Source organism: Chelonia mydas, chromosome 1 (genome assembly GCF_015237465.2).
Source record: "Chelonia mydas isolate rCheMyd1 chromosome 1, rCheMyd1.pri.v2, whole genome shotgun sequence".
NCBI classification, from domain to species: Eukaryota; Metazoa; Chordata; order Testudines; family Cheloniidae; genus Chelonia; species Chelonia mydas.
Genome location: NC_057849.1, coordinates 337,833,465 through 337,850,115, shown reverse-complemented (window position 1 = coordinate 337,850,115; position 16,651 = coordinate 337,833,465). Strand labels below are relative to the sequence as shown.

At 43.1% G+C, this 16,651-nt stretch overlaps 1 long non-coding RNA gene across 4 annotated transcripts in view; it reads left to right on the top strand.

Moving 5' to 3' along the window:
- LOC114018684 overlaps window positions 1–16,651 on the top strand; it is a 293,307-nt gene that overhangs the window by 257,822 nt on the left and 18,834 nt on the right. For 2 of the 4 annotated variants that reach the window (XR_006283232.1, XR_006283236.1), the window contains one exon: window positions 9,781–9,849. The exons of the other annotated variants lie outside the window; for them this stretch is intronic. This is a non-coding gene — a long non-coding RNA (uncharacterized LOC114018684). The remainder of the gene's footprint in view (window positions 1–9,780; window positions 9,850–16,651) is intronic. 4 annotated transcript variants of the gene reach the window in all.

Below are 16,651 nucleotides of genomic sequence, written 5' to 3'. Positions count from 1 at the left end.
ATGGACATGTGCAATCACTTGAAGAAAAAACAGTTACTAATCTGTTCTCTGTTTGTTGAGGTGAGAGGCAGGATTCAATGCTGAAGCTGCTGGAGGATCAAACCAATATGCTCCAGCCTCATCAAGATTGGTTTTCCACTCTGCTGACCCTCTCAATCAGGGCTCCATTGACAGTTCCACCAGACCCAGACCTGTATTTAGGAAGTTCTAATTAAAGTGTCTCTCACTCGCTGAGAAGGTAACTGTCACTGGAAAAGTTCTTGAAGAAAACTCTTGATTTCTCTACTTATTTTTAGTACACTGGTGGTGAGAGGCTAAAGGCCTCCCTGCTCAGCTCCTTAAGGGTACGTCTACATTGGAATAAACAACCTGCTGCATGGCCACAGCTGGCCCAGGTCAGCTGACTTGGGCTTGTGGGACATTGGCTGCCGGGCTAAATATTGCTGTGTAGCTATTTGGGCTTGGGCTGGAGCCCAGGGTCTAGGACCTACCCCTCGCAGGGTCTCAGAGATTCAGCTCCAGCCCAAACATCTACACCACAATTTTACAGCCCCTAGGCCTTGGGCCAGCTGCGGGTGTTAATTTCTGTGTAGATGTACCCTTAGATAATAGTCAGATCTCCTGTAGCTTTCAAAGGCTGTTGGTTCTTTGAGGCCCATGTAGCCCAACTAAGACCAACTGTCAGTACCTTGGTGCTCTCTAGAACATTCTGTTCCAATTTCTTGATGACAACGAAGGTAAGAGCCCCCCAAATTTTGTCACCATAATGGACATCCAAAAATGTTTATAAGATAGGACAAGACCACAGGGAAAAAAATAAGTAACGGAAATTGCTACCTTCCCAATTCTGATTAAAGGTAGATGGGTACGCGGGAATCCAGTTAAACAGTATCTTCAGAGAAATAGAATTATAGATGAGCAGATAGCCATTCTGTAAAGGTATCCTACTGACTGGATTCCAGCTCTTGGAGACTAAAGGCTGAGTGCTTGAAAGGAGTTAGGCACCTACGTCCCTGTTTCAGGCACCTAAGTCCCAGTTTTGGCTCAACTGTGATACACAGAATTCCTGCTGAAATCCTGTAAGTGCCTAAACTCAGTTGGTTTTTCAGTAAAAGTTCCCTAGGCTCTAACTCTCCTGAGGGTCCTGATCTGGTAGCCATGCTCAGAGGCTGCCCGCCAGATCAGACCTCCATGGACAAGCTTGCACGAAACAGCCAGGGGAGGAAAAGGAGAACTTCTCTCCTGACTTTTACCCCAGTGTTTAAGGTGCATACTTGAGATGTAGGAGACCCCTTGTTCAAGTCCCCCCTTTACTTGAGGGGGAGAAGGGACTTAAATAGGGATCTGCCATTTCTTGGGTGATTGCTCTAAGCCAGTGATATCCAACTGGTGTGCCGTCAGGCTCAAACTGGTGTGCCATGGAATTTTTTGAAAAACTACGAGTGAGAATAAAAAACCTTCCCTTGTATTTTAATTAGTGTCAGAGCCAGATTGCATGCTGCACTTTTGCTCTTCGGGATGAGTCCCCTTTTAAAGACTATGCATACATCACATTCCATTCCCCAAAGCAAGGTTCTGAGGGATAAAAAGTAAAGATAACATGCCCTGATGAATGCACTGAGCCTTTGATGATGATGCATATAAAAAGCCATGCAATTCAAGCCTAAGTTTTATATTTACATTTGACTTGGGATAAAAGCTGGAACAAGCCAGACCTGGAACGGCATTATAATTAATTATCCTGCATTTAAAAACAGTGGAGAAAGTGACACACACTTGGGAAGACTATTTTGGGAATGAGAAGAAATGATTATTAACTGCTTGTCATCTCAAAATATTATTCTCAAGTGCGTGTCACTTCCTTCACTTGAGCATGCTTTTGTCCAGAGTTCTTACATTTTTCTGTAATGGAAATTTAGTTTCCACTGTTGAAAATGTTAATTCTGAGACCAAAGACAGATTGCAATCTAATGTTAGCCTCCATGGTTGTTTTGACTTTAACTCTACTAGCCTCATTCTGGATTTGCTCATAAATATTCATGAGAGAAAATTAAGAATGGGCTATGATAGATGCAACATCGCTATGGTCATATGAACTTGACTTTCTGTGAGTCATGTGGTGGTCAGTGTGTTTTTCAAATCTTACAAATCTCAACAGTTACAGTGATGAATTTTGAATTTATGACCCCAAACCAGACAAATATTTGAAGAAAAAAGATTTTGGCTGTTCCATATCTACTTGCAGTGATGAAGCTGAACATAAAACTAATAAAGTGAAAGTGGTAAACCGACACTTCTGTGAGAGCTGTCTGCAATATAGATTTTCATCTACAGGGGAGCCATCTTGCCTTCTTCCATGTCTCGTGTGTGGGAAGAAACTCTCAAACAATGCCATGTTAAGCAAAAACTACACCTTACAAGCAAACAGACATCCCTTGCCAATAAGGACATACCTGAAAGTGTTTGAGGGATCAGAATGAAAAGAAAGTGCGCTGGATGATAGGCTGTGCAACTGTTTCTGACAAAGTGCTGGAAGCAAACTATGTGACATGAATTTTACCAACTCACAAAGAAATCGTGAGAGTAATGTTAGGTGCACATGCAGTCAAGGAAATTGAAAAGTTCCCCTTTCAGATAACACAATAAATCACCGCATTGGTGACATGTCAGGTGATACTGAGATGGTGGTCTAAGAAAAATTAAAATGAAACGGAAAATTTGCATTGCAGGTTGATGAATCGACAGATATCAGTGGCCATGCTCAACTCTTGACTAATGTAAGGTATATTGATGGAGATAGTATCAAAGAACATTTTTTGTTTTGCAAAGAACTGCCAGGTCACATGACTGGAGAGGAACTATTCAGTGTGACAACAGCCTACCTTGAAGAAGAACTTCACTGGAAAAATTGTATCAGTGTTTGCACCAATGGGGCAGCCTCCGTGACTGGCAAAGTGAAAGGGTTTCTAAGCAAGGTCAGGGAACAAAACCGAGATGTATGGGTGACCCACTGTTTCCTGCACTGTGAAGCTCTTGTTGCCAAAACACTGCCAGAAGAACTGTCTTTCATGTTAGATGGAGCAGTAAAGATGAACTTTATAAAATTGCGGCCCTTAAAAACACGCTTTTTCTCCTCGCTGTGTAAGGCAACAGGAGCGGAACACCAGAGTTTAAAAATACGCTGGCTTTCCCATGGAAAAGTTCTTTCTAACTTGTATGAATGGAGAGAGGAGATCAAAATGTTCCTAACTTGAGAGAAAGCACATGGACTTGATCGCTCATATGGCATGCTGCACAAAGCTTGTCTACCTGGCTGATATATTCTGCCACCTCAATGAAATGAGCAGGAAAATGCAAGGTAGAAATGAGCATCTTTCCTCCACCACAGATAAATTGCATGGGTGTTGGTCTAAGTTAGCCCTCTAGAATGAAAAAGTAGCCAAAGGAACAACAGAAATATTCCTGTTGGCAAATGCAGCAGATCTTGCTGGTGGTACTTTGGTCAATGTCATTTGAGTATTTGGAAAGTCTGAAAGAAAAATTCAGTTCAAGGTTTCCACCTGATCTGAGATCCAATGCAAAGTCCTAAGAATGTTACAATAACGGCTCAAGGTCAGCTTGCCAAATTAAGGATGGACTGCACTTTGAAAATAAAATCTGATGACAATCATGGGCAGAGGGTATAATAGGCCAGGGAAGGCTACGCGCTCGGCCCATGCTCGGGGAGCGCTCAGCACAGCACTGGGGCTGGGCCAGTGGCTTGGTCCAGTGTGGCTGGGGTGGGCAGGCCAGGGCTCCTCCTGTTAAGGGGTGGGTGTTTCGAGGCTACGACGTGCGGGGGGCAGGGCCTCGGGTAGAAGTGGCGGGGCCACGGACTAGCCTCCCCAAAGCAGAAGTTCACCGGCTGCCCATGATGACAAAGCGTTGGACTCTTTCTGGTTGAAGGTGGGAGGCAAATATCCTGTAATCTCTGACCATGCTATCTCCATTCGGTTGCCCTTTTCAACATGCAAGTTAAGTTTTTCAAGCCTGACTAATCAAGAACAGAGCATCTGAGGTCGGTGGAGCAAGAGCTCAGAGTGGCCCTGTCAACATTTTCTCCCAGGATTAAATGACTCTGCGCATCAAGACAAGCTCAGATGTCTCATTAAAAGTTATTTATTTTAATTTTTTTAATGTAATTTGTGGTCATTCGTCACAGACTGTGGTCATTCGTCACACACACTGCTCTATTCATCAAATTCAGGGCAACATTTCGAAGTTGCATTCCGTGTCAGATAGTGCTAGGCTTGGATCTCTGACTTGGAGTTTGGCTTTTGATGTTGCTCACTTCCAGAGCCATACAAAAGAAAAAATGCCTCCAAGATGAAAAGGTAATACCATACATCCTGATACATAATAATATCATTAGTTGGTGTTTCTTGATTGGTACAACTTTTGTATTATTTGTTCATCACATAATAAAACAATTTTATTTATTTGGCGTCTTGTTGGTGTGAATGTGTGAGTTGAGTGAAAATACTTGTCACAGTCTGTACAATAAAGTTAATGATATTAGAGTCTTCATGGTTTGGGGGAAAGGGGTTTTACTCTCAATACTTCCTGACCCCGAAAGCAAAAGGGGGTCTCAGGCCTATTTTAGATCCAAGAGAGTTAAACAAGTTCCTGAAGAAATCAAAATTCCAGATGGTCACTTTAGCTTCCATCATTCCTACCCTGGAGCCAGGGTATGCTGCTCTTGACTTAAAGGATGCTTCCTTTCATGTGGTAATTCATCGGAGCCACAGAAAATTTCTCAGATTCCCTAACAGCAGTTTCCATTATCAGTTCACAGTTCTCCCTTTTGATCTCTCGGCTGCTCCTATGTATTTACAAATTGTCTGGCGGTGGTAGGTGTGCTCCTTCGGAGGTCAGCAGTCCACATCTTCCCTTACCTGGATGACTGGCAGATAAGAGGCCAATCCAGGTTGCTGGATTGTCCCGCATAGACATAATCAGATCCATGTTCAATGCGCTCAGCCTGCCGATCAACACAGAGAAGTCAGTCCTGTCTCCAGTACAGAAAATGGAATTTATTGGGGCAGCCTTGGAGTCTACAATGACCTGGGGGTTGGGGGGTAGCTCCGTCCTTTTTGTCTGCATGAGGGAGCAGAGAGTGCTCGTGCTGCCCTTACAGGTATTGTTAAAGGAAAACTCTCAAACAACTGGTTTCAGAGTAACAGCCGTGTTATGCTATGCATCCGATGAAGTGAGCTGTAGCTCACGAAAGCTCATGCTCAAATAAACTGGTTAGTCTCTAAGGTGCCACAAGTACTCCTTTTCTTTTCTCAAACAACTGTGCACTGGAGCACACAAATACCTACCGTGGAATGCACATCTCGAACAACAACAGTTATGGAAAGGCTAGTAACCATTTCTCAGCTGTTTTGCTTAACATTTTCAAAGAGTCTTAAGTGATTTAGTCTCCTTGGTCACTTTTGAAAATGGGGCATAGTCATGTAGATGCTTTGGAAAACGTTACACCTTGTCGTGTGATGTTTCAGGAAACAGCTTTGTTTTCTAAAAAATTCTCCCATTTCTTGACTTGTTTCTATTTCAGTATTGCCACCCTAAAAAGGTCAAAAATCATGAGTCAAACCACCCACCAAATCAGGAGATTGGCCCCCAAATCTTCCGTGTGTGTGTGGGTGTGGGTGTGTGTGTGTATATATATATATATATGGTGGGTTTTAGTCTGTCTTATGACTTTTGAACTCCCTTGCCTATCCCCGGTGTGTGTGCTTGTGAGAGACAGTCTTTTCCCTCTCCCAAATTTATTGAGCAAGGTGATTTTGGCCCCCACTGCAGGGGCTCTTGCTGCTGCCTGATAGTGCAGAACTTTCAGTGTCTCCCCAATATTCTAATGAATTCTGTGCCCCCCCGAACCAACCTCTGCTCCAGGGGTTCTTCACCCCACTGCCCCTCACTTAGGCCTATGGAGCAGCTGCACAGGAGTCCCCTTCTCCTTTCTAAGGACTGAGTGGAGGCAACTTCAGGGGTTCTTCACTCTCTTCCAGACCTGGCGTTGCCAGGAGTCAGAGGGACGAAGCAGAATGACCCATTTTTTCAGAGGGTATGGGGGGGAATAGGGCCTCTGTAAGCTGTTGGGCTCTTTCTGCTCCCCTCTTGTGAGAATGGTGTTGGCTGCTCCCCCTCCTCTACCCAAAATGCCTCTAGGTCTGGCGGGGGAAGGATCATGCTGACCCCTACATCAGCTCTGAGGGGAGCACCTGGGGAAGAGGGGGAAAGTGGGAGAAAGAGGGGAAGTGGGGGAAAGCAGCCAATCAGTGGAGGTTTTCCCCCTGACCAGGCTACACTTTGTATGGGGGCTAGAGTTTCTTGCATCATTGCCAGACAGGTTCCCCCACACACACCAAAAAAAAAAAACCACTCACCATGAAATTATCAAGGTTGGCAGTACTGCTTGCTCATCACTTCTTTGGCAGCCAGGGAATACCCTGACATCCTGCTTCGGCAGCACTTTTCCAATAGCAAAATGCCATTCTCTGTAAAGTGGTAAAATTCCTACCGTGGCCTACGGGTTACAAGGCAAACTCTCTGTGACACTGTAACCCCCATATTCCTCATTTCCATACAATCGTTATCTTACATATAAAGCAAGCCTTGTAAGGTATCAGGGGAAAGGTTATGATCTGCTGAAAGTCGTTTCTCTATCCATATATGTGTATCATTAATGCATACGAAGTTATGAGAATTGTGTTGTATGGTGGTCACTAAAACATGCTGTAAGTTGCGGAATCAGCCAGATATTAGGGTATAAAACAGAGAGAGTTGACACATACTGGGCCCTTCTCCTGCCCCCACCTTCACTGCAAACAACTAAGATGCTGAGAAGAAGACAAGACTCCAACAGAGGAGATTGGCCCAGGTTTAAGGAACAAACCTATACATTAAGGACTGTGATATCCAGTGGGGTGAGAAAAACTGCTTTAATCTAGGTGTTGCCCAGTCTCATAGGGTTGAGAGTTTAGACTGCGTGCTTAGATTTTCTTTTCTTTTGGTAACACTTTGACTTTTTGCCTATCACTTAAAATCTATCTTTGTAGTTAATAAATCTGTTTGTTTATTCTACTTGAAGCAGTGTGTTTGGTTTGAAGCATGTCAGAGACTCCCCTTGGGATAACAAGCCTGGTACATATCAATTTCTTTGTTAAATTGACGAACTCAGATAAGTTTGCAGTGTCCAGCGGGCATAACTGGACACTGCAAGACGGAGGTTTCTAGGGTTGTGTCTGAGACTGGAAATATTGGCTAGTGTCATTAGGTTGCACAATCCAAGGAGCAGTTTGCATGCCAGAGGCTGTGTGTAAACAGCCCAGGAGTGGGGGTTCTCACAGCAGAGCAGGGTAGGGCTGGCTCCCAGACTTGAGGATTGGAGTGACCTAGCAGATCACCGGTCCTGATAACACGAGGGGAACGTCACTCTGTCCCACAAACTGTGCTTGCAGTTTCCAGCCACCTGAGGTCTCTGTTATTTCCACTCTAGCAGTTAGCAAGGTAGAAGTGTACATTTTTATATTGGGTTATAGAATATGCTGGGGACTCTCGTGAATTTGCATGGAGACTTCCTGGGAGGGCTTAAAAGCAGATGGCTTTCAGAAAAGGGGAGCTCCCTGCCCACCTCCCAGAATTCACCTCCATCCATATTAAAGGTAAAGAGAGTTTTTCAAAAGCAATAAGAAAGCTGCATACAGGGCTTCTGCACACAGGGCCAGAAAAGGCAAGGATTTAGACAAAATAAAAGAGAAATTGACAGCTAAGATCAAAGTCTGGCTATGCATTTAAAAAGAAGATGGTACCTGTTCAGCGCTCCCCTGAGGGAGCTGATGGGCAAAGAAGAGCAGAATCTGCAGCGCTGCTAGCAATTAGGGAATTCAGAATGAGATGCAGGACGTCAGAAGAGACTCATCTCCTCCCTTCATGACGTACATAAGTCAATAACTGGAATTAAAGAGAGTTTGGCCAGATAAGAAATTGGAGTAGAAGATCTGCAGCAAAGGTCTGATTTAATGGAGGAAGAAACCTCAGAGAGGCACAAAGCTCTGATTTTTCTCAATACAATCAAGTAAAATAAATCCTGGCATCATCACCAAATACTGGCATCAGCACACTTATGTGTGTAGGCTTTTGATCAGAATAACTGAAAAAATTATTGACAGCAAATAAACTTTGCCAACCACAAGACAACAGGAACATATTTAAGGAGTAATATTAGGGAATGGACGAGTGACAGCTAACCGCCCATTCTGTGTTTAAAAACAAAAACCAGAGTCCCAACATGAGAAGGTTCTATTTAAAATTCAGTGTCACAATAGTCTGATTGCACTTTCACACACCAGCTAAACTCTAACATAAAATTCTTGTTCTTCTCCAGGGAAATTTTGTTTTTATGGTGCAGAGAGCTAAAGATAACTACCTAGATTTTTCTCTTTAAATCTTGAAAGCTTTTCATATGTTTCCTCCCCTCTTCCCAAGATTGTGTCTGTAGAGACAGTTAGCAGAGAAGTGCCGGAGATCATGAGGGATGGTGCTGTAAAACTGTGGCAGTGATGGAATGTGTTCTTCACAACGTTCTAGAAAATATTGGTCAGTAATAAGTCTGAAGGCAGGTGGAGAGCACTTCACATATTCAAAGCACAGTTCCAGTAATAACTGATCATCAGAAGACCTGTAAACCAAGCTTCAGTCTTATAATTTTGCAGATGGGGAAACTGAGTCACAGAGCGGTTAAGTGATTGTTGTAGGTCCTACAGCAAGTCAACAGCAAACTTCAGGTTCAAACTCAGGGATCTCCAGATCACAGGGACAAGTGTGTAGCAGATAGAGGCAATTGCAGGTATGAGCTTCAATATAGTTCAAAGATGGTATATATTTGAAACGTAATCATTTTATTATTAACAAAACTATAACACCTGCAGTAATGGACTAAACAGAGGCCACGCTTAACCGAAAACAGTGAGTTTGTCTATTTTTCCCATTGTCTATCTGGGTTCACATAAAAAAACCATCGTGAACTGTGAGGTTGTGGCTTTAAAATCTTGAACACAGTTGTACCTGATAGCACAAAGAGGGACAAACACCTTTTTTTTTAAAAAAAAAATTCCATTTAACATTAAAGCACTGCAATGATGTAACTTAGCATTTATCTGACACTTTGCACATTCAATTGTTTTTAGGGTGGTAATAATAATATACTGATAGGGAAACGGAGGCAGAAAGATTAAGTGATTTGCAAGTAGTCTTGTCATGCTGACAGACCCTGGTTGTCAGTGGGCGGACTCAGACTGGGGATCTCTAGATCTCAGTGCATGAGCCTCTACAGCATGAGCTAAAAGCCAACTGCCTGTTAGCTAAGGCTGTAGAGCAGACTCATTTTATCTCTCTCTTTAAGTGGTCTCGGTGCCACTAGATGGGACAGAACAGCACATCCAGAAGGTGTGTGGGTTACAGTTGCACAGCAGGTAATTGTCAAAACTGAGATTAGCACTCAGATGATCTTAGCTCCTATTACTGTTTAACAAAAGTGTTATTCTTATCAGTAGAAAGCCCCCCACAAAAATAGCCAGATTTGATATTTCTTGGAGAAATTTTCTTCTTATAATTGGAACTGTTATATGAATTCCATCATCATACATCAGAAAACCAGGTACCGTTCAGCTCCTGTCCTGTTGAACAGAGTTTCCTTCTCTATAGCTAAATGCAGACTTTTTCTATTTTTAGGTTAAGTGCCTGCTTCTGCTAAAACTTCAGGCTCTGTATTGAAACACACCGAAATGAAACTGCTATGGTGTAAGTAACTGCAATGTAGTATGTAGTGTCAAGCCACTTCCTACAAACTAAACTATACCACATTTTGCAAACAGCATGACTTCCTGGATGAGGGTTACTCATATCTGAGCAGAGGAGCTTTATTATCTCAAGCAGATGAGGGCAGCAAAAGAATGATTTGTTGACCACAGAGAAATGTCAGCTCTGGCCTCAAAATGGCTTTCCCTTTTTCCATCACAGTGCAAAAGACAGATCATCGATTCACCCAGTGAAAGCCCCTTAACCTTTGAGAAATCACCTCCTCTTTCTCAATGTTGTTTAGAAAACATGTGAGCAGGTTACATGGAGCTCACTTTCTTTGTGATATGGGGCATGCTCAGCTCCATAAAGATAGCTGGAGAAAAAGCCAAGAGACCATTTTGTTGCTTTCTGGAAAGTAAAACCTGGTTTACTATTGCTTGATTGTTGGTATAGGTTAACTGAAACGCTGACTGCTTTAAGGAAAGAAATTAGTAATTTAGGAAATTCCGTATTCGAAGGAAGTAAGCAGCTTTTGTGCCCACAAACCAACTAGAAACAATCCAAAATATGTACATGAGATTTTTCGTCTGAGTAATGTATGACTTCTCTAACCCATCACTGTAACAGTAGGCAGATCAAAGGATCCTTACAACTTGTCTGGCCTAAATAGTTCTAAGACATCTGTATTTTCCTGCAATGCTAGGAAATCTAAAATTAGAAACAGCAGTGCTGGTAACTCCTAAAATCACCTGCAAATGAATATGAGTTTCATGCTAGTAACTGAAAGAGTCCCTATTCACTAGAGATACTAGTCATATTTATTGTGATTTTTCTCCCCAATCAAGAAATGCTATTTATTCATCTAAAGAGATTTTAATAGTCCTGCAGCAAATCCTGTAAGTTTATTTTGGGTTAAGGAGAAGACCCCAAGAGTTTCTATTAGGTTATGCATGTTCAACAACATGAGTTGGTTGAATTTCAGGAATAGGTTTGAAATGTACTAGTATGTTTTGAGTTGGAACTGGTATGTTTTCAGTGCAAAATATCTTTAAATGATAAAGTGCATACATATGCAATTTTCTCTTCTGGAACTCCCAAGGAGTCTCAAGACAAGAGGTAAAAGCTCATGAATACACCACATGATATAGGCAAAGAATGTCAGATGAACTGAAAACTTCACTGCTATGTAATAAATACCTGCAGAAATAACTGGAATTGCTCCTGGGTATTTGTGATCTTTACAGAAGACAGACTGTGTGTTATGGAACAGTTAGATTAGGCTGCTGCCCCAGATCCCATGTAAATGGGGGACGTGACACCTCATGGAGGTTTTATCCTCTCTGGAGAATTGCGTCTTGATTTTCATCTTTTTTTTAAATGGACAAATTTAAGGGCAAAATTATGTCACTGTCCCCAGCATGTTTTCTAGACGATGCATTTAACAATGTCTGTGTGAAATGTTCAGAAACCAATATGTAAATAGGGTCAGTAAGGGGATGAGTCAAGTTCTGTATATCCTATTCTCTGCATTACTGTGCCCTGGGATGCAGTGCGAGAGCTAATGCTGACAGGTCTGTGCTTATCAGAAACCTTCCTTAGAACAGTGGAAATACCAAAGGCTGTCAAACCCTTGCATTTTGTGCTGAATTCTGTGATTTAATTCTGTGCTTAGCTTCGAAATACACACTAGAAACCTATTGAACGGGTATTTTCCATGTAGCTATCACCTTCTTTTCTATACTTCCTGAACTTCTTTTGAATGATTGTCATCTCTTGTATAATTTTAACATTGTTATTCTTGTTTATAATAGAAATCAGAGGTAAAAATCTAGCTCATTAATAAACTCTTTTCCCCTTCATGTTTGTTACCGTAGCATTGTCTGTGAGCTCCCTGTCTACAGGGATTTTTTTTTAATGTAACCAATTTTTTCAAACAGCTGTAACAAAGAGAGGGCATGCCAAATTCCAGGTCAGCTTTTTTAATCACTGTTTCTACAGCTTCTGAGGTGTCCTATTATAGTGGACTGGCAACACTATTATAGTTCAAGTTGAGATTAGCTCACTGTTTAACAGCTGAATTTTCTAATTTTATCCGCTAGTTTCTAGCTCTCCTATTATTGTAAATTGAACTGTGTACAACAGTTTATGTTGCACAATTCATAGATTCATAGATATTAAGGTCACAAGGGACCATTATGATCACCTAGTCTGACCTCCTGCACAATGCAGGCCACCGAATCTCACCCACCCACTCCTGCAAATCTCTCACCTATGTCTGAGCTACTGAAGTCCTCAAATCATGGTTTAAAGACTTCAAGGTGCAGAGAATCCTCCAGCAAGTGACCCGTGCCCCATGCTGCAGAGGAAGGCGAAAACCCCCCAGGGCCTCTTCCAATCTGCCCTGGAAGAAAATTCCTTCCCGACCCCAAATATGGTGATCAGCTGAACCCTGAGCATGTGGGCAAGATTCACCTGCCAGATACCCAGGAAAGAATTCTCTGTAGTAACTCAGATCCCACCCCATCTGACATCCCATCACAGGCCACTGGGCATATTTACCATGAATAGTTCAAGATCAATTAATTGCCAAAATCATGTTATCCCATCATACCTTCTCCTCCATAAACTTATTGAGTTTAATCTTGAAGCCAGATAGGTCTTTTGCCCCGCATGCTTCCCTTGGAAGGCTGTTCCAGAACTTCATTCCTCTGATGGTTAGAAACCTTTGTCTAATTTCAAGTCTAAACTTCCTGATGGCCAGTTTATATCCATTTGTTCTTGTGTCCACATTGGTACTGAGCTTAAATAATTCCTCTCCCTCTCTGGTATTTATCCCTCTGATATATTTATAGAGAGCAATCATACCTCCCCTCAGCCTTCTTTTGGTTAGGCTAAACAAGCCAAGCTCCTTGAGTCTCCTTTCATAAGACAGGTTTTCCATTCCTCGGATCATCCTAGTAGCCCTTCTCTGTACCTGTTCCAGTTTGAATTCATCCTTCTTAAACATGGGAGACCAGAACTGCACACAGTATTCCAGATGAGGTCTCACCAGTGCCTTGTATAACGGTACTAACACCTTCTTATCTCTACTGGAAATACCTCTCCTGATGCATCCCAAGACCGCATTAGCTTTTTTCACGGCCATATCACATTGGTGGCTCATAGTCATCCTGTGGTCAACCAATACTCCAATGGCGTAGAGCAGAGGTTCTCAAACCACAGTGGTCTGGGAGCTCCATTCAGGTGGTCCGCGGATAGTTCCCTCTCAGGTGCGTGCCTGGGTGGTCGCACACAGGAAAATGAAGGGCCACCCACCTAATTAGGGGAGCCAGGCAGGCGTGGCTCCCCTAATTAGGTGCCTGGACCCTGGAGAAGATGCACATGTAAGGTGAGTTTGTGGCCTTAGGGGGATTAGGGGGTTGGTGGGAGGGTCAGTGGGGTGAGAAGAGGGGGTGGGGGGAATTTGGAACGTGCAGGGCTGCGGCGGACAGAGAAAGAGGCAACTTTCCCCAGCTCCAGGGCTGCGGCTGCTGGAGAGAGATGGCCCTCCTTCCCAGCCCCAGCTCTGTGGCTGTTATGGCAGGGGAGAGAGGGAGAGACCCCCCCTCCTTCCCAGCCCCAGCTCTGTGGCTGTTATGGCGGGGGAGAGAGGGAGAGACCCCCCCCTCCTTCCCAGCCCCAGCTCTGTGGCTGTTGTGGCGGGGGAGAGAGGGAGAGACCCCCCCCTCCTTCCCAGCCCCAGCTTGGGGGCTGCCGTGGCAGGGGACAGAGGGCACATCCACCGCATTAGAAAGGTAAGACTACTGATATTAAAATATGAGTTGTGTACTTTTATTTGTAGAACAAAAAAACGTTAATTGAGTTTTTTTATATAGTGCTTTTATCCAAAGCGCTTTACAATAATTAGCTAATGGTACAAACAACATTTGGAAAGATCATTAAGTGGTCCACCGAGACCTTCAGCAATTTTCAAGTGGTCCACAAAAAAAAAAAAGTTTGAGAACCACTGGCATAGGGTTTTGGAGCAAATATATATATAATAAAAATTTCCTCTTAAAATCTGTTGTGTCGTTAGCAGTCCATTCCATGACTACTGAGTCCAGGCCAGACCTTAGGGAGACCCTGTGTGGTGACACTAAACAGTGCAGTCTGAGCAAACCGCTGCCTTGCAATTGGTGTGGTCATTTACACCCGTGGTGGGTGAGTGTAAACAACACTACCAAGCAGAGATCTCTACTCACACATGCCCCTGGTGGCATTTTACCCTCGTTTTGCGTAGTTGCAAATAACTACACTTGGCACAAGCATGTGGTGAATCAGACCTGCTACGTTTAGGCAAGCTAGAGAGCCAGCAAATGACATGTCTGGGTCCAGTAACCTGAACAAAAAACAACAAATCACCTGAATATTCATTACAGCTGAGACCTGTCTCTTTTCTACCATGAGGGGCACTACAAACCTACTTCTGCCACAGCTTTCCAGTGCTGATCTCCTCTGCTGCTGTTAGCCTATGCTCTTCTGCCTTTTCTCTTCATGTGCAAAGTACCTGTGTAAGTTAGACTGTAAACTCCTCAGGGAAAAGAATCTTGTTATCTCTCATGTTTTCATAAAGTGCTATATAACCTCCAGGGTTGGTCCCCACTCTAAAGCCCTGATCCAAACATCCCCCGATGTGGAACAAAGGGTATGTCTACATTGCCTCTGGGAGTGAGGCTCCCAACGTAGGAAAAACAGTCTTGCGCTAGCGTGCTAAGAACAGCAGCGTAGGTGCTGCAGTTTGGGTTGTCAAGCGCACCCCTCACAGCTTGAGAGCTCAAGTTGCAACATCAAACCAACAGCTACATAGCTATTTTTAGCATGCTAGCATGACCTCAGATATCACAAGCCTGTTTATGGGGCTGGCCGGCTTGCTCCCAGAGGCAATGTAGATACTGAGAGGCTCAGTGATTTGCCCAAAGAGAGAACTGAAGCCAGGTGATCTAAGTCCAAGGTTAGTGCCTCAACCACTGTTCCATTTCAGAGCAGCCTATGGTACTGGTTCTCCGTCTTCACTTGAGGTCAATTTCAGTTGTGGGAGCCCATGTTCTAGAGAGGATATACAGAGGATTCAGAAACACAGCAGACTGCTTGGGGATGTGAACTGTAAGGGTTCTTGTGTTGGGCCTTCTGGATTTTGCCCCAGGGTTGGCCCCTACCACCTTTTGCGAAAGGATTTCTTCATTTCTGAAGAGTGTGGATGTCCATGGATTATTTATTCAAATGTTTTGTGGATAAATCTTCAGAGTGCCAACCGCATACTGACAGGTTTCAGAGTAGCAGCCGTGTTAGTCTGTATTCGCAAAAAGAAAAGGAGTACTTGTGGCACCTTAGAGACTAACCAATTTATTTGAGCATAAGCTTTCATGAGCTACAGCTCACTTCATCGGATGCATTCAGTGGAAAATACAGTGAGGAGATTTATATACACACAGAACATTCCCTTTCACGTGTCACTTGTACTTGGAAAGAAACATACTATTCTGTACATTGCAGTTTTAAACTGCATTAAAACCACGTTGCAGTTAGTGCCCTCAACCCACAAAAGAAGACATCGGAGTTCAGATTACTATGGTGCCTGGCTGACAGTATCATGTTGACATATTACTGGAAATACCCATGTCAAATTTCCCCACTCATGTATTTTGGACACCTTTTAAAAAAAAAAATTCCCTCTCGTTGCATACACAAAATGATCCTCTAACTAATTTCCCATCCACTTGTCAGATTTCATATACACAGCAGTAAAAACCTCGGAAGGGAGATCCCTAAGGAAAATAGGTGATAAAGGAAGCAGTGTTTTCATGGTGGTATTCCTTCTTCTAAGACAATGTCATGATCATATGCTGAGACCTCCATCATCTTAGTATCTGAGCAACTCACAATCCCCTGGGAGTTAGGGAAGTATTATTCCATTTTACAGGTGAGGAACTGGGGAACTAAATAACTTGCCCAAGGTCACACAGAAAGTCTGTGTCGGGGGGAAATTGAAGTTGTGTCTCCCAAGTCCCAGCTTCCTGCCCTACCCATTAGACAAGCTTTCCTTTCATGCATAGAGTGAGTGGGAGTGGAACTGCTGGTGTTGCCATCTTTCAAATAAAACCTAAAACAGAGCTCAGGCTCACACGTGATCACTAAATATTCTGTCATGGAACAGTGACTTTCTGCTGTTTCACAGGTGTAAGCAGTGGCCATAAAGTGATATAGGAGCCTGGTATTTTCAGAGAGCTCGTCACTAACTTGAGAGTGTGTCAGGTGCCAGTGATGCCAAATCCAGTGCAAACTGGGAGATCTTTCTAAAAAGCAACAAAAAACCTTCCTGCCAACTGTATCTGTTCCAAGACGTTTCTAAGAACAATGGAGCCAACAGCCAAACTGCTTCTACAAGATGTTTTCCAATCTGTAATTACCATCAGCATTTTAAAAGGGCAATAGCATAATCTTTGCATCTTGTGAAACATAAATTTTCCTTACAAATACATATGTATGTTTGATGTCCTCTAAACATCACACCATACACCTTCAGTAATGCTCTGAATATGGTCCCAAGTCTACATCTTCTATATAATTCATGTAGAAGTTGATTAACCAGTGTGGCTAAAATAAGAAAATGGCTGGAGTTGTCACAAAAGCTAGGCTCAAACCTATCTGAAGATTGGTAAATATTTGGATAATTTCTCTTTTAATTTTTGGTAACCACTCAATTTCTTGGCATTGGCCAGAGAAACGGAGATGCCTCAAAGGCTCTTGCAGCGACAAGGTGGGT